Source organism: Saccopteryx leptura, chromosome 2 (genome assembly GCF_036850995.1).
Source record: "Saccopteryx leptura isolate mSacLep1 chromosome 2, mSacLep1_pri_phased_curated, whole genome shotgun sequence".
Lineage (NCBI taxonomy): Eukaryota > Metazoa > Chordata > Mammalia > Chiroptera > Emballonuridae > Saccopteryx > Saccopteryx leptura.
The window spans coordinates 127,836,684-127,861,645 of record NC_089504.1 but is presented as its reverse complement, the minus strand read 5'-3'; the positions used below and the strand labels follow the sequence as shown (position 1 = coordinate 127,861,645).

At 36.9% G+C, this 24,962-nt stretch overlaps 1 protein-coding gene across 2 annotated transcripts in view; it reads right to left on the bottom strand.

The window, feature by feature from the left end:
- GLIPR1L2 (GLIPR1 like 2) overlaps positions 1-24,962 on the bottom strand; it is a 62,817-nt gene that overhangs the window by 18,928 nt on the left and 18,927 nt on the right. The window lies entirely within an intron of this gene.

Genomic DNA, 24,962 nt, shown 5'->3' with positions numbered 1-24,962 from the left:
TATCAGTTGCCCAAAATTTAAGCAAGGAAAAGAGACACAAAAGTAGATACTGATTGGGAAGCTTATATAAAAGACCTAGAATAAGGATAGAAGAGATAGGTAGGTCATTTAAACAGGGTTGCTTATTTACTCAATGTGTAGTGGAAGCTACAAAAACAAACATTAGGCATATAAGTCCCTGTAACTTATTTTAGACTCATATCAAGCTTTTCTTTCAGTATATTGCCACCTATAGGACTTCTGTCCAGGCCCTAGATAAGGACACGTTGCCTAACTGGCCTAATGAGTAACTACATCCAATCCAAAGTCCATTAGAAGACCACTATTCAAACTTTATAATAGAATTATACTGTTCCAGAAGGAGAACACAATTCTGGTGGTGATGAGACTTTCATTGCTTACACTAGACCCTTTTTGCCAGCACTTTGTTCATGAAGGAGGTAATTCAGCTCCATAGATTGACAATCTAACAATTACAATTTATACAACTTCTCTTCAAAGTTCTCTAGGTACAGCCTCACACAGTCTGTACATTGCCCATAGAACAATGGTAGGAGAAGATCAAATAGATGTTGGCCTTTCCATCTCATATAGCCAGAATAGTCACACCACACACAAAAACCCCTTTCACTTTCACTACTGCCATAAAGCACTGAGAAATACCACAGTGTTATATTCTGGTTCACAGCTGGACATCTGTAGGTTTCCCAAGAAGGTTTAAAGAATCTATTCCAGTAAGCTAGAGAAAAATACAATGCAATAAGCAGCAAGGAAGATGACCTTTTAGAGATCCCATCCAGCTCTCTTTCTGATATATCTAATATATTTTGTCTTTGGCAAAACTCTATGACTACTTAGAGTGTCGGCCTGGTGTGCGGGAGTCCCGGGTTCGATTCCCAGCCAGGGCACACAGGAGAAGCGCCCATCTGCTTCTACACCCCTCCCCCTCTCCTTCCTCTCTGTCTCTCTCTTCCCCTCCTGCAGCCAAGGCTCCATTGGAGCAAGGTTTGCCCGGGCGCTGAGGATGGCTCTGTGGCCTCTGCCTCAGGCGCTAGAATGGCTCTGATTGTGGCAGAGCGATGCCCCAGATGGGCGGAGCATCGCTCCCCGGTGGGCATGCCGGGTGGATCCCGGTCGGCGAAGGCGGGAGTCTGACTGACTGCATCCCCGTTTCCAACTTCAGAAAAATACAAAAAAACAAACAAACAAAAAAACTCTATGACTACTTCTTAAATGTATTCCAGGTCAGGGAAAGCATGAATCCTATTGTTTTCTGCCTCAAATTATCCCTTTATGTACAAAGCTATGTTACTCTGTATCACTTTCTATAAAACTCAGTTGGTCCTATCCCCTTTACCTCTACATTAGCATGAATCCTATTGTTTTCTGCCTCAAATTATCCCTTTATGTACAAAGCTATGTTACTCTGTATCACTTTCTATAAAACTCAGTTGGTCCTATCCCTTTTACCTCTACATTTTAGAACTAAAGGATTAGGAACCACAGTTAAACACGAATAAAGCTCTTTTTAGACTGATATGATTTCACTGTTCCATCCTCTAATCCTCCCCAAGACACTATCTTCCTTGTGATCATGCCTTCTTCCTCATTTTGGCACCTCCCTCACAAAATCACACATTACACTCACTGACGACAGCCTCCTATCCTTCCAGGTTGCTCACTTATTTACTTGTCCATCAATTTCACTGGTATTACAAGTCTATTTTCTCCCTTTCTACTCTGTTGTTTCTTCTATATATAGCTTAGGCCTTTGCATATTTGTATATGTAGCTAAAAATCTGAAATTCTCTTGAACAATTTTCCTTTACATCTACCTGATTAAACCCCAGTGTCCGAAAAAGAAAAAAAAAAAGGGAAGGCATCTTATTGCCTGAATGTTCTGTATCTGCTTCAGGGAAACTGGATACTGCTGGAGAAATATTATTAAACTAGGTAGGGAATCTCTCAGTAGTTCCCTAGTGAGAGTCTTTTCTCAATTTACATAATAACTATTTCAAACCTTTCCAATCCTTAAGATTCCAGCTTCATTGTCTTTCACTTTATTCTCTGAACATGATCTGTCTTATTTCACAGAGCAGCATACTGGCCTTTAGACTGAAACTAGAGGCAATTAGAGGCCCTGGCCAGTTGGCTCAGTGGATAGAGTGTTGGCCAGGTGCGCAGACATCCCTGGTTTGATCCTCAGTCAGGGCACACATGTGAAGCAACTATCTGCTTCTCTTCCTCTTCTTCTTCCCCTTTCCTCTCCCTTCTTCTCTCACAGCCAGTGACTTGGTTGGTCTGAGCATTGGCCTCAGGTACTGAGGATAGCTGGGTTGATTTGAGCATCAGCCCCAGACAGGGTTGCTGGGTGAATCCTGTTCAGGTCACATGTGGGAGTCTATCTCTCTATCTCTCTTCTTCTCACTTATAAAAAACAAATAAATTAATTAAGAAGATTGGAACTGGAGAAATTTTTGTCATTGTATATGACAAATATACCTACCCCTTCTTTCCTTCTTTTCTAGTAAAACTGAAAAACTGCTTCTCCTTCTTTCTAAGGTAGATCTCTTTTCTACCTTCTTTCTTTATAAAGAATTACTTTTATTCTGTATTAGATACACCATGCCAATATATTTTTTTTTTTTCAAAGAAAACATGTCTAGGTTATTTTATCATTAAATTATGTTGCATACCCCTCGCCCAAAGTCAGATTATCCTTCGCCACCCTCTATCTAGTTCTCTGTGCCCCTCCCCCTCCCCCTAACTCTCCCCCTGTCCTCCCTCCCCCCACCCCTGGTAACCACCACACTCTTGTCCATGTCTCTTAGTCTCGTTTTTATGTTCCACCAATGTATGGAATCATGTAGTTCTTGTTTTTTTCTGATTTACTTATTTCACTCCTTATAATGTTATCAAGATCCCACCATTTTGCTGTAAATGATTTGAGGTCATCGTTTCTTATGGCTGAGTAGTATTCCATAGTGTATATGTGCCACATCTTCTTTATCCAGTCTTCTATTGAAGGGCTTTTTGGTTGTTTCCATGTCTTGGCCACTGTGAACAGTGCTGCAATGAACATGGGGCTACATGTGTCTTCACGTATCAATGTTTCTGAGGTTTTGGGGTATATACCCAGTAGAGGGATTGCTGGGTCATAAGGTAGTTCTATTTTCAGTTTTTTGAGGAACCACCATACTTTCCTCCATAATGGTTGTACTACTTTACAGTCCCACCAACAGTGAATGAGGGTTCCTTTTTCTCCACAGCCTCTCCAACATTTGCTATTACCCGTCTTGTTGATCATAGCTAATCTAACAGGGGTGAGGTGGTATCTCATTGTAGTTTTGATTTGCATTTCCCTAATAACTAATGAAGCTGAGGATTTTTTCATATATCTGTTGGCCATTTGTATCTCTTCCTGGGAGAAGTGTCTATTCATGTCCTCTTCCCATTTTTTTATTGGATTGTTTGTTTGTTTGTTGTTGAGTTTTATGAGTTCTTTGTAAATTTTGGAAATTAGGCCCTTATCTGAGCTGTTGTTTGAAAATATCATTTCCAATTTAGTTGGCTGTCTGTTTATTTTTATATCAGTTTCTCTTGCTGAGCAAAAACTTTTTATTCTGATGTAGTCCCATTCATTTATCTTTGCCTTCACTTCTCTTGCCATTGGAGTCAAGTTCATAAAATGTTCTTTAAAACCCAGGTCCATGAGTTTAGTACCTATGTCTTCTTCTATGTACTTTATTGTTTCAGGTCTTATATTTAGGTCTTTGATCCATTTTGAATTAATTTTAGTACACGGGGACAGGCTGTAGTCGAGTTTCATTCTTTTGCATGTGGCTTTCCAGTTTTCCCAACACCATTTGTTGAAGAGGCTTTCTTTTCTCCATTGTGCGTTGTTGGCCCCTTTATCAAAGATTATTTGACCATATATATGTGGTTTTATTTCTGGGCTTTCTATTCTGTTCCATTGGTCTGAGTGTCTATTTTTCTGCCAATACCATGCTGTTTTGATTATCGTGGCCCTATAATATAGTTTAAAGTCAGGTATTGTAATGCCCCCAGCTTCATTCTTTTTCCTTAGGATTCTTTTGGCTATTCGGGGTCTTTTATAGTTCCATATAAATCTGATGATTTTTTGTTCCATTTCTTTAAAAAATCTCATAGGGATTTTGATGGGAATTGCATTAAATTTGTATATTGCTTTGGGTAATATGGCCATTTTGATTATATTTATTCTTCCTATCCAAGAACAAGGAATATTTTTCCATCTCATTGTATCTTTTTTGATTTCCCTTAACAATGCTTTGTAATTTTCATTATATAGGTCCTTTACATTCTTTGTTATGTTTATTCCTAGGTATTTTATTTTTTTTGTTGCAATCGTGAAGGGGATTATTTTTTTGAGTTCGTTTTCTAATATTTCATTGTTGGCATAGAGAAAGGCTATGGACTTCTGTATGTTAATTTTGTATCCTGCGACCTTACTGTATTGGTTTATTGTTTCTAATAATCTTTTTGTGGAGTCCTTCGGGTTTTCGATGTATAGGATCATATCATCAGCAAAAAGTGATACCTTTACTTCTTCTTTTCCGATATGGATGCCTTTTATTTCTTTGTCTTGTCTGATTGCTCTGGCCAGAACTTCTAGCACCACGTTAAATAAGAGTGGAGAGAGTGGACAACCCTGTCTTGTTCCTGATTTAAGGTAGAAAGTCCTCAGTTTTATGCCATTTAAAATGATGTTGGCTGATGGTTTATCATATATGGCCTTTATCATGTTGAGATATTTTCCTTCTATACCCATTTTGTTGAGAGTCTTAAACATAAAATTGTGTTGTATTTTATCAAACGCCTTTTCTGCATCTATTGATAAGATCATGTGGTTTTTGTTCTTTGTTTTGTTGATATGGTGTATTACGTTAACCGTTTTGCGTATGTTGAACCATCCTTGAGATTCTGGGATGAATCCCACTTGATCATGATGTATTATTTTTTTAATATGTTGTTGTATTCGGTTTGCCAGTATTTTGTTTAGAATTTTAGCATCTGTATTCATTAGAGATATTGGTCTGTAGTTTTCTTTCTTTGTGCCATCCTTGCCAGGATTTGGTATGAGGGTTATGTTGGCCTCATAAAATGTGTTTGGAAGTATTGCTTCTTCTTCAATTTTTTGGAAGACTTTGAGTAGAATAGGAACCAAGTCTTCTTTGAATGTTTGATAGAATTCACTAGTATAACCGTCTGGGCCTAGACTTTTATTTTTGGGGAGGTTTTTAATAGTTTTTTCTATTTCCTCCCTGCTGATTGGTCTGTTTAGGCTTTCTGCTTCTTCATGACTCAGTCTAGGAAGGTTGTATTGTTCTAGGAATTTATCCATTTCTTCTAGATTGTTGTATTTGGTGGCATATAATTTTTCATAGTATTCTACAATAATTCTTTGTATATCTATGATGTCTGTGGTGATCTCTCCTCTTTCATTTTGGATTTTATTTATTTGAGTCCTGTGCCTTTTTTCCTTGGTGAGTCTTGCCAAGGGTTTGTCAATTTTGTTGATCTTTTCAAAGAACCAGCTCCTTGTTTTATTGATTTTTTCTATAGTTTTTCTGTTCTCTATTTCATTTATTTCTGCTCTGATTTTTATTATCTCCTTTCTTCGGTTGGTTTTGGGTTGTCTTTGTCCTTCTTTTTCTAGTTCCTTAAGGTGTGAAGTTAAGTGGTTTACTTCGGCTCTCTCTTGTTTGTTCATATATGCCTGAAGTGATATGAACTTTCCTCTTATTACTGCTTTTGCTGCATCCCAGAGATTCTGATATGTCGTATTTTCATTTTCATTTGTCTGTATGTATCTTTTGATCTCTGAGCTTATTTCTTCTTTGACCCATTCATTTTTTAGAAGTATGTTGTTTAGTTTCCACATTTTTGTGGGTTTTTCCCCCTCTTTTTTGCAGTTGAATTCTAGTTTCAAGGCTTTATGATCAGAAAATATGCTTGGTACAATTTCAATTTTTCTAAATTTGCTGATATTGTCTTTGTGGCCCAACATATGGTCAATTCTTGAGAATGTTCCATGTACACTAGAGAAAAATGTATACTCTGTCGCTTTGGGATGAAGTGTCCTGTAGATGTCTATCATATCCAGGTGTTCTAGTATTTCATTCAAGGCCACTATATCTTTATTGATTCTCTGTTTGGATGACCGATCTAGAGCCGTCAGCGGAGTATTGAGGTCTCCAAGTATGATTGTATTTTTGTTAGTTTTTGTTTTAAGGTCAATAAGTAGCTGTCTTATATATTTTGGTGCTCCTTGGTTTGGTGCATATATATTAAGGATTGTTATGTCTTCTTGATTCAGTGTCCCCTTAATCATTATGAAGTGACCATTTTTGTCTCTGAGTACTTTTTCTGTCTTGTAGTCAGCATTATCCGATATGAGTATTGCTACACCTGCTTTTTTTTGGGTGTTGTTTGCTTGGAGTATTGTTTTCCAGCCTTTCACTTTCAATTTGTTTTTATCCTTGTTGCTTAGATGTGTTTCTTGTAGGCAGCATATAGTTGCATTTTCTTTTTTAATCCATTCTGCTACTCTGTGTCTTTTTATTGGTAAGTTTAATCCATTTACATTTAGTGTAATTATTGACACTTGTGGGTTCCCTACTGCCATTTTATAAATTGCTTTCTGTTAGTTTTGTATCTAGTTTGATTCTTCTCTTTTGTTTTTCTATCATTTGTTTCTGTTTGTTTGTGTTCCATACTTCTTTCCTCTGTTGCTACCTTTTTTAAGTCATGTGTTTTTGTGGTGGTTTTTTCTAGGGTGGTTACCATTAAGTAATGAAAAGGGTACCTACCATATTCATTGTAGTACCCTATCTTATAAGTACTTCTGCACTTCATCGTCCTTCACTACTGTTAATCTCCATTCTCTCCCCCCCCTTTTTTTTCCTTTGTTGTCACAGTTTAAGTTTGGTTTTATTGTGTTCTTGGTGGAGCTGTTACTTGTGGTGTTGTTTTCTTTTGTTCTTTGAATCTGGTTGGAAAAACCCCTTTAGTATTTCCTGGAGTGGGGGCTTTCTCGTGATAAATTCTCTCATCTTTTCTGTATTTGTGAATGTTTTTATATCTCCTTCATACTTGAAGGATAGCTTTGATGGGTATAGTATTCTTGGCTGAAAGTTCCTCTCTTTCAGGGCTTTAAATATTGGGGTCCACTCTCTTCTAGCTTGTAGAGTTTCTGCTGAGAAATCTGATGATAATCTAATAGGCCTTCCTTTATATGTTGTACTCTTCTTTTCCCTGGCTGCCTTGAGAATTTTTTCTTTGTCATTGGTTTGTGTCATCTTTATTATGATGTGCCTTGGAGTGGGTTTGTTGGGGTTAAGAAAACTCGGTGTTCTGTTTGCTTCTTGAATTTGAGGCTTTAGTTCTTTCCACAGGCTTGGGAAGTTCTCGTCTATTATTTGTTTGAGTATATTCTCCATTCCATTTTCTTTCTCTTCTCCCTCTGATATACCTATTATTCTTATGTTATTCTTTCTGATGGAGTCAGATAATTCCTGTAGGGCTTTCTCGTTTTTTATTATTTTTGAGTCTCTTTCTTCTTCTCTCTGTTGTGCCTCAAGTTGTTTGTCTTCTATTTCACTAATCCTATCTTCAATCTGGGTTGTTCTGCTAGCTAAGCTTGTTACCTCGTTTTTCAGCTCGTGAATTGAGTTTTTCATTTCTGTTTGATTTGTTTTTATAGTTTCAATTTCCTTGGTAATATATTCTTTGTGTTCATTGAGTTGTTTTCTGATCTCCCTATATTGCCTTTCCATGTTTTCTTGTATATCTCTGAGTATTTTTAAGATTTCTATTTTAAATTCTCTGTCATTTAGCTCCAAGGCTTCCAATATGTTAAGTCTTTTCTCCATAGTTTTTTCCACATCTATTTGTGTTACCTCTCTTTCTTTTGTATCCATAATATTCGATTTCCTCTTTCTTATTGGCATCTGAGGGTGGTCTTGTTGATAGCACACAGGCGCACTTCCTCGTGGCTTGAATGAACGTCCCTGCGGTAGCTTCCTCCACACCCTCGTCTCTCAGATTCGAGTGATAACAGTCCTTTTGCTTTCAGTTTGCTCCGAAGATAAATTTTCCTGTTTCTAGTTGATAAATTTGTTGTGATTTTGGGGAGATCTGTCGGACGCGCTGCTCACGGCGCCATTTCCCACCATGCCAATATTTTAACGTACTTATATCATTTCCATTTAAAAAACAAAATAAAAACCATAAGTAGTCCTCGATTCATTCTAACCTAGCATCACTTTCTTCTACTCCACAGAAATGCCTCTCTTTTTTTCTTTTTTTTTTTTAGAGAGAAGAAAGGTGGTTCAGGACGAAGTTCTAACCAACTGAGCCATCTGGCCAGGGCAGAACTGCCTCTTCTTATAGCTGATATTTGTAAATTTTTACTTTGCTTGATTTCTTAGAATATGAAAATTTGGACTACATCTTCTTTCTGAAAACATCTTTTCCCCTATGGTTACTATGATACCATATTCTTCTTCTTCTGTCTGGCCACTCTTTTTAATTAGCCCTTGCCATTTCATTTTCCTCTAAATCAGTGGTCCCCAACCCCCGGACCATGGACTGGTACCGGTCTGTGGGCCATTTGGTACCAGTTCGCAGAAAAAGAATAAATAACTTACATTATTTCCGTTTTATTTATATTTAAGTCTGAACGATGTTTTATTTTTAAAAAATGACCAGATTCCCTCTGTTACATCCATCTAAGACTCACTCTTGACGCTTGTCTTGGTCACGTGATACATTTATCCATCCCACCCTAAAGGCTGGTCCGTGAAAATATTTTCTGACATTAAACCAGTCCATGGCCAAAAAAGGTTGGGGACCACTGCTCTAAATGTTGGCACTATGCTCTAGAGATCTTTTTCTCTTCTGATTCTGTTTTCTCTCAGAATCTCATCTACTCTCATGATTTCAATTACCATTGGTACTCCAAATGTTTGTTCTATGTCATGCCTCACTCATGAGCTTCTGATCCATACAGCCACTTGCTTGCTAAACATCTCAAAGTGAGTATTTCATAGCCAACTCAAATTCATTATGCCCAAAATGGAACTCACCGTCCTCCCTCCCAAAAAGTTTAGTGTTCCTCACTGCAGTTAATGGCAATACTATTTACTTCTGAGAATCTTCCTTGACTATTTCTTATCTCTCATTACTTAATATAACGACTTATAAATCCTGTTATTTATACCTTAAAAATGTCTTAAATATTTCTCTAATATCAATCCAGATATCTTTTGTTGTCATAAAAGCAAATAAAAAAATAAAAGTAATACATGTGTAACATTTATAAGTATATGATAGAAAGAAGGAAGCAGAAAAAGGCAACCATAAAGAGGAAAACTATCTCCACAAAGATAACTTTTATTTACAGCTTCTATGATTCCTTCCAGAGAAAAAGTTTTTCACAAAAATTCTTAGCACATCTATATTTGTGATAAAGACTGCTATGTAAATACCTTTTAAAATACTGAAATAAAAGTATTTTACTTGGCATATTAATAGAAAGCTGTATTTCTCACACTATATTTCCCAACTTCCCTTGCAACTTAGATGTGGCCATATGATCAATTTTATATCCAATAGAATGGAATTAGCAGTGGTGCTACTACCCACAAGGTGCTTTAAGAGCTGGTCAGGCTGCCAACATGTTTCTTGTCCCTTAGTATAAGCTTGAACTAGCTCATATTTGTGACCTGGGGATGATGAGGCAACAAGATAGGAGCTACTTGGGTGTTCAAGTGACTAATGGAACAGAGCCACCCATCCAACAGAAATTTCTTACTTCTATCTTATTGAATCACTACATTTTTTGATCAAGTTATCTGCTGTAACAAAAACCCCAATCTTATTTATTATTGTTTTGCATCTTGATTTTTCATCTATCAATTGAGATCTTTTCATATTGGTACATAGAGGAAGACAAAGACACCAATGTTTTCAATGATTACATAATAATGTACAGTAAATTATTTGCTCAACCCCTTATTACGGAAATCATTAGTATTTTTTATTTTAGTTTCATGCTATTAAAACAAGCTACAATGAGTATATCTTGTCCAACTTTCATATGGATTTTAATAAAATAAAATCCTGGTGATGTCAGAAGAATGGCAATGTGAGAAAACTCCTAGGTCTCTCCCATTGAAATTTCAACAATTGAACAGCTATAACTCAATGAAAGAACTTCAGTTCAGCATGAAATCATATCTGAAAGACACACACATTGAAGCAACTAAAGGTGGAAAAGCAGGAGTGGTCAGGGAAACAAAAAATAAAAATGGGCCTGGGGATGCAGCCCTGTAGCTGAGAGCTCATGGAGGGGTTCAGTTTGGAGAGAGGAGAAATCCAGTCATGTCTGGATTTCCTTCTGCCAGGAAGGGCTGAGAGATTTTGTTGGCACTCTTGCAAGAGTAAACAACTACAGCAATAGCTGAGTGCAGGGACCTGGGAAGGGAACGCAGCTCTGGGAACTTGCCAATTATCTTACAGTCTGCCTGCGGTTTGTGATTCTGGCAGAGAAACCAGGACACAAAGCTTCATAGTTGTCTAGCCTCCCAGAACTTACCTCCTTTCTCCCTTGGTGGTGGCATATTGGAGAATTGACACTATAGAACTACTATTTCCCTTGAGCAAAAGGGTGCTCTGTGTTTGGTCCCTGGTCAGGGCATTAGATAGCAATTACTGGGAGGGAAAACAAAGAAAGTGGCCATGTCCCTGCAGTGTCTCCCCCACCCCCAGCATTGCAGACTGCACAGGAGGACAGCAAGCATTGTGATGGGAGTCAGTACCAGGATTTCACAGAGCTAAGACTAGTGATTCATTGCCACCTATTGGAAAATAATAGAAAAACCACTTAGAAGTAATCTACTAAAAAGAGAGCCATTCACACAAATTCCTAGACAGAGGTGAGGTCCATTGAATACCATAAATAACTTAAGGAGCAATGCAATTTAAAAAGAAAAGAAAAAATTTCCTGAAAGCAACTTAAACACATGGGAATTTAGGATAAACATGACAAAGAATTCAAGATTAAAGTTCTCAAAATACTCAGTAAGATGTGACAAAACACAGAGAGACAATTTAATGCACTCAGAAAAAAAATAATGAAAAAAATGAGGACTTTACCAAAGACATTGAAATTCTAAGAATCAAACAGAAATTTTGGAAATAAAGAACTCAATAAATGAGATCAAGAATGTACTAGCCAACATAAAAAAAAAAGAGCTGACCAGATGGAGAAAAGAATTAATAATATAGAAATCGAGAAATAGAGATGACGTCAGAGTAATGGCGGGGTAGGAAGCGATACCGATAAATCTCCCCCAAAACTCAACAAGATCTTCAACCAGAAACAGAAAAACCTATACTTGGAGCCTCCAGATGCCTTGCAATACACCCGAAGGTATGGTCGAGTGAAAAATTGGCTAAATATATAACCAAACCCCGAAGGAAAAAGGGAGTAAGAATTGAAAAGATGAGGGAATTTATCATCAGAAAAACCCCACTCCAGGAATTACTAAAGGGGGTTCTCCAATCAGATACAAAGAACAAAAAAAAAAAAAGAGCCACAAGTAAAAGCTCCAAGAAGAACACAATAAAACCAAATTTAAACTGTGACAACAACAAAAAGAAAGAGGGGGAGAAGATGGAGATTAACAGTAGCAAAGGACGATGGAGTGCAAAAGTACTCACAAAATAGTTCGCTACAATGAACAGGGTAGGGACCCTTTTCAATACTCAAAGGTAACCACCATTGAAAAAACCACCACAGAAGCACATGAGATAAAAGAGATAGCAACAGAGGAAAGATGTATGGAATACAACCAAATAAAAACAAAAGATAGAAAAACGAAAGAGAAGGATCAAACAAGACACAAAACTAACAGAAAGCAAGATATAAAATGGCAATAGGGAACTCACAAGTGTCAATAATTACACTAAATGTAAACGGATTAAACTCACCAATAAAAAGGCACAGAGTAGCAGAATGGATTAAAAAAGAAAATCCAACTGTATGCTGCCTACAGGAAACTCATCTAAGTAACAAGGATAAAAACAAATTCAAAGTGAAAGGCTGGAAAACAATACTCCAAGCAAATAACATCCAAAAAAAAGCAGGTGTAGCAATACTCATATCGGATAATGCTGACTACAAGACAGGAAAAGTACTCAGAGACAAAAATGGCCATTTCATAATGGCTAAGGGGACACTGAATCAAGAAGACATAACAATTCTTAATATATATGCACCAAACCAAGGAGCACCAAAATATATAAGACAGCTACTTATTGATCTTAAAACAAAAACTGACAAAAATACAATCATACTTGGAGACCTCAATACACCGCTGATGGCTCTAGATTGGTCATCCAAACAGAGAATCAACAAAGAAATAGTGGCCTTAAACAAAACACTAGAGCACCTGGATATGATAGACATCTACAGGACATTTCATCCCAAAGTGACTGAGTATACATTTTTCTCCAGTGTACATGGATCATTCTCAAGAATTGACCATATGTTGGGCCACAAAAACAACATCAGCAAATTCAGAAAAATTGAAGTTGTACCAAGCATATTTTCTGATCATAAAGCCTTGAAACTAGAATTCAACTGCAAAAAAGAGGAAAAAAATCCCACAAAAATGTGGAAACTAAATAACATACTTTTAAAAAATGAATGGGTCAAAGAAGAAATAAGTGCAGAGATCAAAAGATATATACAGACTAATGAAAATGACAATACGACATATCAGAATCTATGGGATGCAGCAAAAGCAGTGATAAGAGGGAAGTTCATATCACTTCAGGCATATATGAACAAACAAGAGAGAGCCCAAGTGAACCACTTAAATTCCCACCTTAAGGAACTAGAAAAAGAAGAACAAAGACAACCCAAAACCAGCCGAAGAAAGGAGATAATAAAAACCAGAGCAGAAATAAATGAATTAGAGAACAGAAAAACTATAGAAAAAATTAATAGAACAAGGAGCTGGTTCTTTGAAAAGATCAACAAAATTGACAAACTCTTGGCAAGACTTACCAAGGAAAAAAGAGAAAGAACTCATATAAACAAAATCCAAAATGAAAGAGGAGAAATCTCCACGGACACCGTAGATATACAAAGAATTATTGTAGAATACTATGAAAAACTTTATGCCACTAAATTCAACAACCTAGAAGAAATGGATAAATTCCTAGAACAATACAACCTTCCTAGACTGAGTCAAGAAGAAGCAGAAAGCCTAAACAGACCTATCAGTAAAGAAGAAATAGAAAACACCATTAAAAACCTCCCCAAAAATAAAAGTCCAGGCCCTGACGGCTATACCAGTGAATTTTATCAAACATTCAAAGAAGACTTGGTTCCTATTCTACTCAAAGTCTTCCAAAAAATTGAAGAAGAAGCAATACTTCCAAACACATTTTATGAGGCCAACATAACCCTCATACCAAAACCAGGAAAGGATGGCACAAAAAAAAGAAAACTACAGACCAATATCTCTAATGAATACAGATGCTAAAATACTAAACAAAATACTAGCAAATCGAATACAACAACATATTAAAAAAATAATACATCATGATCAAGTGGGATTCATCCCAGAATCTCAAGGATGGTTCAACATACGTAAAACGGTTAACGTAATACACCATATCAACAAAACAAAGAACAAAAACCACATGATCTTATCAATGGATGCAGAAAAGGCTTTTGATAAAATACAACACAATTTTATGTTTAAGACTCTCAACAAAATGGGTATAGAAGGAAAATATCTCAACATGATAAAGGCCATATATGATAAACCATCAGCTAACATCATATTAAATGGCACTAAACTGAAGGCTTTCCCCCTTAAATCAGGAACAAGACAGGGTTGTCCACTCTCTCCACTCTTATTTAATGTGGTACTAGAGGTTCTAGCCAGAGCAATCAGACAAGACAAAGAAATAAAAGGCATCCATATCGGAAAAGAAGAAGTAAAGGTATCACTTTTTGCAGATGATATGATCCTATACATCGAAAACCCCAAAGAATCCACAAAAAGACTACTAGAAACAATAAGCCAATACAGTAAGGTCGCAGGATACAAAATTAACATACAGAAGTCAATAGCCTTTTTATATGCCAACAATGAAACAATTGAGAACGAACTCAAAAGAATAATCCCCTTCACGATTGCAACAAAAAAAATAAAATACTTAGGAATAAACATAACAAAGAATGTAAAGGACTTATATAATGAAAACTATAAACCATTGTTAAGGGAAATCGAAAAAGATATAATGAGATGGAAGAATATACCTTGTTCTTGGCTAGGAAGAATAAATATAATCAAGATGGCTATATTACCCAAAGCAATATACAAATTTAATGCAATTCCCATCAAACTTCCAATGACATTTTTTAAAGAAATAGAGCAAAAAATCATCAGATTTATATGGAAATATAAAAAACCCCAAATAGCCAAAGCAATCCTAAAGAAAAAGAATGAAGCTGGGGGCATTACAATACCTGACTTCAAACTCTATTATAGGGCCACGACAATCAAAACAGCGTGGTATTGGCAGAAAAATAGACACTCAGACCAATGGAACAGAATAGAAAGTCCAGAAATAAAACCACATATATATAGTCAAATAATTTTTGATAAAGGGGCCAACAACACACAATGGAGAAAAGAAAGCCTCTTCAATAAATGGTGCTGGAAAAACTGGAAAGCCACATGCAAAAGAATGAAACTGGACTACAGTTTGTCCCCATGTACAAAAAATTAACTCAAAATGGATCAAAGATCTAAACATAAGACCTGAAACAATTAAGTACATAGAAGAAGACATAGGTACTCAACTCATGGACCTGGGTTTTAAAGAGCATTTTATGAATTTGACTCCACAGGCAAGAGAAGTGAAGGCAAAAATTAATGAATGGGACTACATCAGACTAAGAAGTTTTTGCTCAGCAAGAGAAACTGATAGCAAAATAAACAGAAAGCCAACTAAATGGGAAATGATATTTTCAAACAACAGCTCAGATAAGGGTCTAATATCCAAAATGTACAAAGAACTCATAAAACTCAACAACAAACAAACAATCCAATAAAAAAATGGGAAGAGGATATGAACAGACACTTCTCCCAGGAAGAAATACAAATGGCCAACAGATATATGAAAAGATGCTCATCTTCTTTAGCTATTAGAGAAATGCAAATCAAAACTGCAATGAGATACCACCTCACACCTGTTCGATTAGCTATTATTAGCAAGACAGGTAATAGCAAATGTTGGAGAGGCTGTGGAGGAAAAGGAACCCTCATACACTGTTGGTGGGAATGTAAAGTAGTACAACCATTATGGAAGAAAGTATGGTGGTTCCTCAAAAAACTGAAAATAGAACTACCTTATGACCCAGCAATCCCTCTACTGGGTATATACCCCAAAAACTCAGAAACATTGATACGTAAAGACACATGCAGCCCCATGTTTATTGCAGCATTGTTCACAGTGGCCAGGACATGGAAACAACCAAAAAGCCCGTCAATAGATGACTGGATAAAGAAGATGTGGCACATATACACTATGGAATACTACTCAGCCATAAGAAATGATGACATCGGAACATTTACAGCAAAATGGTGGGATCTTGATAACATGATACGAAGCGAAATAAGTAAATCAGAAAAAACCAGGAACTGCATTATTCCATACGTAGGTGGGACATAAAAGTGAAACTAAGAGACATTGATAAGAGTGTGGTGGTTACGGGGGGGAGGGGGGAATGGGAGAGGGAAAGGGGGAGGGGGAGGGGCACAAAGAAAACAAGATAGAAGGTGACAGAGGACAATATGACTTTGGGTGATGGGTATGCAACATAATTGAACGACAAGATAACCTGGACTTGTTATCTTTGAATATATGTATCCTGATTTATTAATGTCACCCCATTAAAAAAATAAAATTATTAAAATTAAAAAAAAAAAAGAAATCTAGAAATAATATACAGGGAAAAAGAGAGACTTTAAAAAATAATAGAGTTCCACAAGAACTATCTGATTCTATCAGAAAGCAATGTAAGAATAATAGGCACACCAGAAGAAGAGAAGGAGAAGAAAATGGAGAGCTTATTCAAACAGTTGATGAGAATTTATCAAACCAATGGAAAGAGCTAGATCCTTGAATCCAAGAAGCAAACAGAACACCTAGTTACCTTAATTTAAAGAGGCCTTCAACAAGACACATTGTATTAAAACTGTCAAAAATTAATGACAAAGAAAGAATCTTCATGTCAGGCAAAAGATGACAACATGTAAAAGAAAGCATATTAAGCCTGAGCATGAGGTGGCACAGTGAATAAAGTGTCAGTGTGAGACACTGAGGACCTGGGATTGAAAAACTTGAGGTCACCGGCTTGAGTGCAGGCTCATCTGGCTTGAGCATGGGCTCATCAGCTTGAGAACGGGGTTGCTGGCTTGAGCATGGGATCATAGACTTGACCCTGTGGTTGCTGGTTTGAGCCCAAGGTTGCTGGCTTGAGTCCAAGCTTGCTGGCTTGAGCAAAAGGTCACTGGCTTGGCTGTAGCCACCTGGTCAAGGCACATATGAGAAAGCAATCAATGAACAACTAAGGAGCCCAACAAGGAATTGGTGCTTCTCATCTTTCTCTCTTCCCGACTGCCTGTCCCTATCTGTTCCTCTCTCTGTTTTTCTCTGTGTCTTCCTTGGAAAAAAAAAAAAAGCCCCTTCGGGTTATCAATGGACTTCTCAGCAGAAACTCTACAATCCCGAAGACAATTAAATTAAATATTTAAAGTACTAAAAGGGAGGAATTATCAGCCAAAAATAATATATTCAGCAAAGTTATCCTTTAGATATGAAGGGGAAATAATGACTTTTCCAGACATACAGAAGCTGAGGGAATTTATCACTAGAACACTACCATTGTAGGATATATTCAAAGGCATTATACTATATACATAAAACAAAGAACAAAACTACAAGTAAGATCTCCAAAAAAAAAAAATTACAGCATAATCAGGGGTAATTTGAGACAACAAAAACATAGCAAGAGAGGAGGTAAAGGTCTGAATTAGCAAAGGAGGATGGAGAATAGATGCATTTGTAAGACAAAAAACTACTGTCTATATGAAACATTTTGACAATAAACTTAATGGTAACTACCCACAAAAACAAAACAAAACAAAACTCCTCAAAATCAAAACACCTATCTTAGAAAAAGAAGAAACAGAAAAGAGATGTATGAAATGCCACCAAATAAAAACGACAGAAACACAAAGGAAAAAAACCAGTGGAGGGCCTGACCAGGCGGTGGCGCAGTGGATAGAGCGTCGGACTGGGATGCAGAGGACCCGGGTTCAAGACCCCGAGATTGCCAGCTTGAGCTCATCTGGTTTGAGCAAAAGCCCACCAGCTTGAACCCAAGGTCGCTGGCTCCAGCAAGGGGTTACTTGGTCTGCTGAAGGCCCGCGGTCAAGGCACATATGAGAAGGCAATCAATGAACAACTAAGGTGTTACAATGCGCAATGAAAAACTAATGATTGATGCTTCTCATCTCTCTCCGTTCCTGTCTGTCTGTCCCTGTCTATCCCTCTCTCTGACTCACTCTCTGTCTCTGTAAAAAATTAATTAATTAAAAAAAACAAAAAAACAATGGAGGCACAGAGGTACCATAATACAAAAGATAAAAAGGCTATAGGATATCCTCATGCATTAATAATTACCCTAACTGTAAATTAACTAAATTTACCAATAAATTTACCAATAAATCTGCATAGAGTAGCAGATTGAATTAAAAAATAAGATCCAAACATATACTGCCTTCAGGAGACACATTTATGATGAACAGACAAAGTTAGACTTGAAGTGAAAGCATGGCAAGTGACTCTCCAAGCAAATAACATACAAAGAAAAGCAGGAATAGCCACATTTATATCTGACAAAACTAAATTGAAGATAACAAGAGACAAAGATGAACATTTCATAATGATAAAGGGAACACTACATCCAGAAGAATTAACATTTCTTAATATATATGCACTGAATCATGGAGCACCAAAGTATATAAAGCAACTACTAACAGAACTAAAAGAAGAAACAGATAAAAACACAATCATAGTTGGGGATTTTAATACTCCATTGACCACTCTAGATAGAGCAATCAAACAGAAAACCAATAAAGAAAATTGGCCTTAAATGACACATTAGACTAATGAACATAATTGATATTTACAGAACCTTTCATCCCAGAACATAGGATTATACATTCTTTTCCAGTGCACATGGAACATTTTCCAGGATAGATCATATGTTGGATAAAAAACTAGCCTCAACAAATTCAAGAAGATTGAATAATACCAAGCATATTCTCTGACCATAATGCTCTGAAATTAGAATTTAACTGTGAAAACAAAGTAAAGAAACCTACAAAAATGTGTAAATTAAACAACATTCTACTAGAAAATGACTGGGCCAAAGATAAAATAAAAGGAGAGATCAAAAGATATATAGAGACAGACGAGAATGACAACATGACACAACAAAATTTCTGGGATGTAGCAAAGCAGTAAAAAGAAGGAAGTTTATATCATTAAGGCCTATATCAAGAAACAAGAGAAATTCCAAGTAAACAACCTAACACTACATCTTAAAGAACTAGAAAAAAATAACAAAGACAATCCAAAGTCAGCAGAAGAAATAAAACAATAACACTTAGAACAGAATCGAATGAAATAGAGAACAAAAGAACTATACAAAAAATTAATACAACAAAGAGCTGGTTCTTTGAAAAGATTAATAAAATGGACAACCCCCTGGCTAGATTTACTAAGGACAAAAGAGAAATGACTCATATAAATAAAATCTGAAATGAAATAAAGTTACCATAGACTTCATAGATATAGAAAGTATCATACTAGGATACTATGAAAGACTATATGCCACCAAATTCAATAACCTAGAAAGAAACGGATAACTTTCAAGAACTTCTGTGTATAACTTTCCCAAACTAAATCATAAAGACTTGGAATACCTAAATAGACCAATAAAGAGTGAGGTAGTTAAAATAAAACATAAAAAACCTTCTCCACAAATAAAAGTCCAGGAACAGATGGCTTCACTAGTGAATTCTACCAAATATTCAAACTTCTTTAAAAAATTAAAGAATACTTTCTAACACATTTTATGAGATCAACATAACCCTGATACCAAAACCTGGCAAAGACAAAACACACACACACAAAACTACAGACCAATATCTCTGATGAACAGAGATGCAAAAATCCTAAACAAAATACAAGCAAAATGAGTAGAACAATACATTCAAAGTAATACATCATGATCAAGTGAGGTTAATGCAGAGGTACAAAAATGGTTCAACATATGCAAATCAATCAATATAATATACCACATTAACAAAACTAAGAACAAAAATTATATGATCCTAACAATAGATGTAGAAGCCTGACCAGGTGGTGACGCAGTGGATAGAGTGCTGTCCTGGAATCCTGAAGACCCAGATTTGAAACCTCAAGGTCACTGGATTGAATGCGGGCCCTCCGACTTCAGCGCCACTTACCAGCTTGAGCATAGGGTTGCCGAATTGAGCATGGGACCATAGACATGACTCCATGCATCATTGCTGACTGGAAGCCCAAGGTCGCTGGATTGAGCCCAAGGTCACTGGCTTGAGCAAGGGGTCACTGGCTCAGCTGGAGCCCCCCTAGTTGAGGCACATATGAGAAAGGAATCAATGAACAACTAAGGTGCTGCAACTCTGAGGTGATGCTTTTCATCTCTTTCTTCCTGTCTATCTGTTCCTGTTGGTCCTTCTCCCTCTCTCTTAAAAAAAATGAATGCAGTAAAGGCATTCATTAAGATATGAATTATTCATCGATTTATGATTAAAAAATTCAATAAAATAGATGTAGAAGGAAAGTATCTCAACATAATAAAGGCCATATATAGCAAACTCTCAGCCAATATACTCAATGGTGAAAAACTGAAAGTTTTTCCTTTAGAATCAAGAAAAAGACATTAATACCTACTCTTACCACTCTTATTCACCATAGGTTTGGAAGTCCTAGCCAGAGCAATCAGGGAAGAGAAAAAACCAAAAAGCATGCAAATTGGAAAGAAGTAAAACTATTCCTTTTTGCAGATAACATGATTCTGTACCTAGAAAACCACAAAGCCTCCACCAAAAAACTATTAGATATAATAAATAAATACAGTGAAGTTGCAGGATATAAAATTGATATACAAAAATCTATTGCTTTCCATCTGACCAGCTGGTGGTACTTTGGATAGAGCATCAGCCTGGGATGCAGAGGACCCAGGTTCAAAACCCTATGATCTCTGACTTGAGTGTGGGCTCATCTGGCTGAGTATGGGCTCACCAGCTTGAGTGTGGGGTTGCTGGCTCTTGAGCATGGGATCATGGACATGACCCCATGGTCACTAGCTTGAGCCCAAAGGTCACTAGCTTGAGCCCAAGATTGCTGGCTAGAGCAAGGGGTCACTTGTTCTTCTGGAGCTTCCAAATCAAGGCACATATGAGAAAGCAATCAATAAACAACTAAGGTGCCACCACAAAGAATTGATGCTTCTCATCTCTCTCCTTTTCTGTCTGTCTGTCCCTGTCTGTCCCTTTCTCTTTCTCTGTCTCTCTCTTTTTTTTTTTTTTTGTATTTTTCTGTAGTTGGAAACAGGGAGGCAGTCAGACAGACTCCCGCATGCGCTTGACCGGGATCCACCTGGCATGCCCACCAGGGGGCAATGCTCTGCCCATCTGGGGCGTTGCTCTGTTGCAACCAGAGCCATTCTAGCGCCTGAGGCAGAGGCCATAGAGCCATCCCCAGCGCCCGGGGCCAACTTTGCTCCAGTGGAACCCTGGCTGCAGGAGGGGAAGAGAGAGACAGAAAGGAAAGAGAGGGGGAGGGGTGGAGAAGCAGATAAGCGCCTCTCCTGTGTGCCCTGGCCGAGAATCGAATGCGGGACTCCTACACGCCAGGTAAATGCTCTACCACTGAGCCAACCGGCCAGGGCTTCTATCTCTCTCTTAATAAAGAAATCTACTCCTTTTCTATATGCTAACAACAAAACTTCAGAGAAGGAAATGAGAAATACAATTTCTTTTAGAATTGCAACAAAAGAATAAAACACCTAATAATAAACTTAACAAAGGATGTGAAGAACTTATTTACTGAAAACTACAAAGCATTATTAAAAGAAACTGAAAAAGACACAATGAAATGAAAAGATATTTTGTGTTCATGGGTTGGAAGACTCAACATAGTGAAAACAGTCATATTACTCAAAACAATATATAGATAACAATGTCACTCTGATTTAAACCCTAATGTCATTTTTTAAACAAATAGAACAAAAAATTATCAGAGTTGTATAGAACCACAAAAGACTCCAATTAACCAAAGCAATCCTTAAAAAAAGAACAAAGCTGGAGGTATCACACTACTTGAGTTCAAATTATACTACAGAGATGTGATCATCAAAACAGCATGGTATTGGCAGAAAAACAGACACACAGAATGACGGAACAGAATTGAGAGACTAGAAATAAAACCACATATATACAGGCAGGTAATTTTGGACAAAGAAGCCAAAAACACACAATGAGCAAAGAAAGCCTCTTCAATAAATGGTGCTGGAAAAATTGGAAAGTCATGTGTGAAAGGATGAAACTAGACTACAATTTGTTCCCATGCACAAAAATTAATCCAAAATGATCAAAGACCTAAATTTGTGATCTGAAACAATAAATTACATAGAGGTAAACATAAGTATTAAACTAATAAATCTTGGCCCTAGAGAACATTTTATAAATTTGACCCCAAAAGCAAGGGAAGTTAAGGAAAAAATAAATGAATGAGACTATATCAAACTAAAAGGCTTCTGCACAAAAAAGAAACCACCAATAAAACAAAAGAGCAACCAATCGAATGGGAGATGACATTTGCAAACAGCTCTGACAAGGAGTTAATATTCAAAAAATATAAATTAACTCCTATAACTCAACACCAAACAAACAAACAATCCAATTAAAAAATGGGCAGAGGACCTGAACAAACATCTCTTCCATGAAGACATACAAATGACCAAAAGATTTATGAAAAAATGCTCAACTTCACTCGCTATTAGGGAAATGGAAACCAAAACTACAATGAGATACCACCTCACACCTGTTGGAATGGCTGTTATCAACAAGACAGGTAATAAGTGTTGGAGAGGTTGTGGAAGAAAAGGAACACTCATTCACTGCTGGTGGGAATGTAAACTGGTACAGCCAGTATGGAAAAGAGTATGGAGGTTCTTAAAAAAAATTAAGAATAATCATCAATCCCTCTTTTGAGTATCTACCTGAAAAACTCAAAAACATTTATTCTCAAAGATACATGTATCCTTGTGTTCACTGCAGTATTACTCACAGTGGCCAAGACATGGAAACAACCAAGTGTCCCTCAATAGAGGATTGGATAAAGAAGATGTGGTACATATATACAATGGAATACTACTCAGCCATAAGAAAAGATGAAATATTGTCATTTGTGACAACGTGGATAGATCTTGAACATATTATGCAAAGCAACATAAGTCAGTCAGGAAAAACTAAGAACTATACGATTTCACTCATATGGGATATAAAACGGAGACTCAAAAACATAGACAAGAGTCGTTACCAGAGGGGAGGCGGTAAAAGGGTTGTGGCGGGGTCGAGGGAGCCAAATATACAATGACAGAAAATGGTTTGACTTTGGGTGATGGGCACACAATGTAATGTGCAGATCTATCACAGAGATATACAACTGAAACTTATATGATCTTATTAACCAATGTCACCCCATTAAATTAATTTTAAAAATCTTAATAAGGAGATTACAAGATCAAAAGTAAGTATATTTTATTTTATTTTTAAATTTTTATTTAGTGATTTTAGTGAAAGAGGAGGGGAGAGAGAGAGAAAAATAAGAACATCAATCTGTTCCTGTACCCTGACCAGAGACTGAACCAACAACCTCTGCACTTTGGGAGGATGCTTTAACCAACTGAGCTATCCTGCTAGGGCAAACACCTATCTATATTTGCACATATTTATGCATTCATGGTCAATTCTTCTTCATTTTTTAGATTTTATTTATTGATTTTTAGAGAGAGGAGAGACAGAGAGAGAAAGAGAGAGAGAGAGAGAAGGGGGAGAAGCAGGAAGCATCAACTCGTGGTAGTTGCTTCCTGTATGTGCGTAGCTAGGGTTTCAAATCAGTGACCTCATTCCAGGTTGATGCTTTATCCACTACACCACCACAGGCCAGGCTGTAAGTATACAGTGTGTCCATAAAGTCATGGTGCACTTTTGACCGGTCACAGGAAAGCAACAAAAGATGACAGAAATGTGAAATTTGCACCAAATAAAAGAAAAACTCTCCCAGTTTCATACCTATTCAGTGCAGTTCGATGTGGGCTCACGCACAGATTTTTTAGGGCTCCTTAGGTAGCTATCCCGTATAGCCTCTACAGACTCGTCACTGACTGATGGCCTACCAGAACGGCGTTTCTCCACCACACTGCCAGTTTCCTTCAACTGCTTTCCCTTTTATTCGGTGCAGATTTCACATTTCTATCATCCCATTACAAAAGCATTTCTCTAGAATCTACTACTTCTGTTGACAATCGATTATTCTAAAATATATTGACTTTTTTTTCTCAGATTTCTTTCCTGAAGTAAAGTAATAATAATTGTTCTAATCCACACCAATCTGACTTCAGCTCACTCTGACAGTGCAAATGCTTCTGTGAAGGTCACCAATAAGCTCCAAAAGTCCCATCTGCTGCTCAACAACTTTTAGCACAAGGTATCATGCTCTGTAATCAAAATATTTTCTTATTTTGCTTCTATGACACCACACAGAATCTGTTTTTCTTCTTTATGAGCCAACCTCTTGGTGTCTTTTACTGACTCCTCCTATAGATTTAACAGGGCTTTTTATTCAGGCATCTTTTTTTTTAGTTTGATATAGTCTCATTCATTTATTTTTTCCTTAACTTCCCTTGCTTTTGGGGTCAAATTTATAAAATGTTCTCTAGGGCCAAGATTTATTAGTTTAATACTTATGTTTACCTCTATGTAATTTATTGTTTCAGATCACAAATTTAGGTCTTTGATCATTTTGGATTAATTTTTGTGCATGGGAACAAATTGTAGTCTAGTTTCATCCTTTCACACATGACTTTCCAATTTTTCCAGCACCATTTATTGAAGAGGCTTTCTTTGCTCATTGTGTGTTTTTGGCTTCTTTGTCCAAAATTACCTGCCTGTATATATGTGGTTTTATTTCTAGTCTCTCAATTCTATTCCGTCATTCTGTGTGTCTGTTTTTCTGCCAATACCATGCTGTTTTGATGATCACATCTCTGTAGTATAATTTGAACTCAAGTAGTGTGATACCTCCAGCTTTGTTATTTTTTTAAGGATTGCTTTGGTTAATTGGAGTCTTTTGTGGTTCTATACAACTCTGATAATTTTTTGTTCTATTTGTTTAAAAAATGACATTAGGGTTTAAATCAGAGTGACATTATTATCTGTATATTGTTTTGAGTAGTTTGACCTTGGGCTCAAGCCAGAGACCTTGGACTTCTAGCCAGCAACCTTTGAGCTCTAGCCAAAAACCTTGGGGTCATGTTGATGATCCTGAACTCTAGCTGGCAACCTTGGAGTTTTGAACCAGGGCCCTCAGCAACCTGGGCCTACACTCAACCCACTGTACCACCATTGGTCAGGTTGCATTGGTTGTTTTTTAATGCTTGAAAACAGTTATTTTATATATAAGGGTGGGCAAAAGTAGATGAAATCACA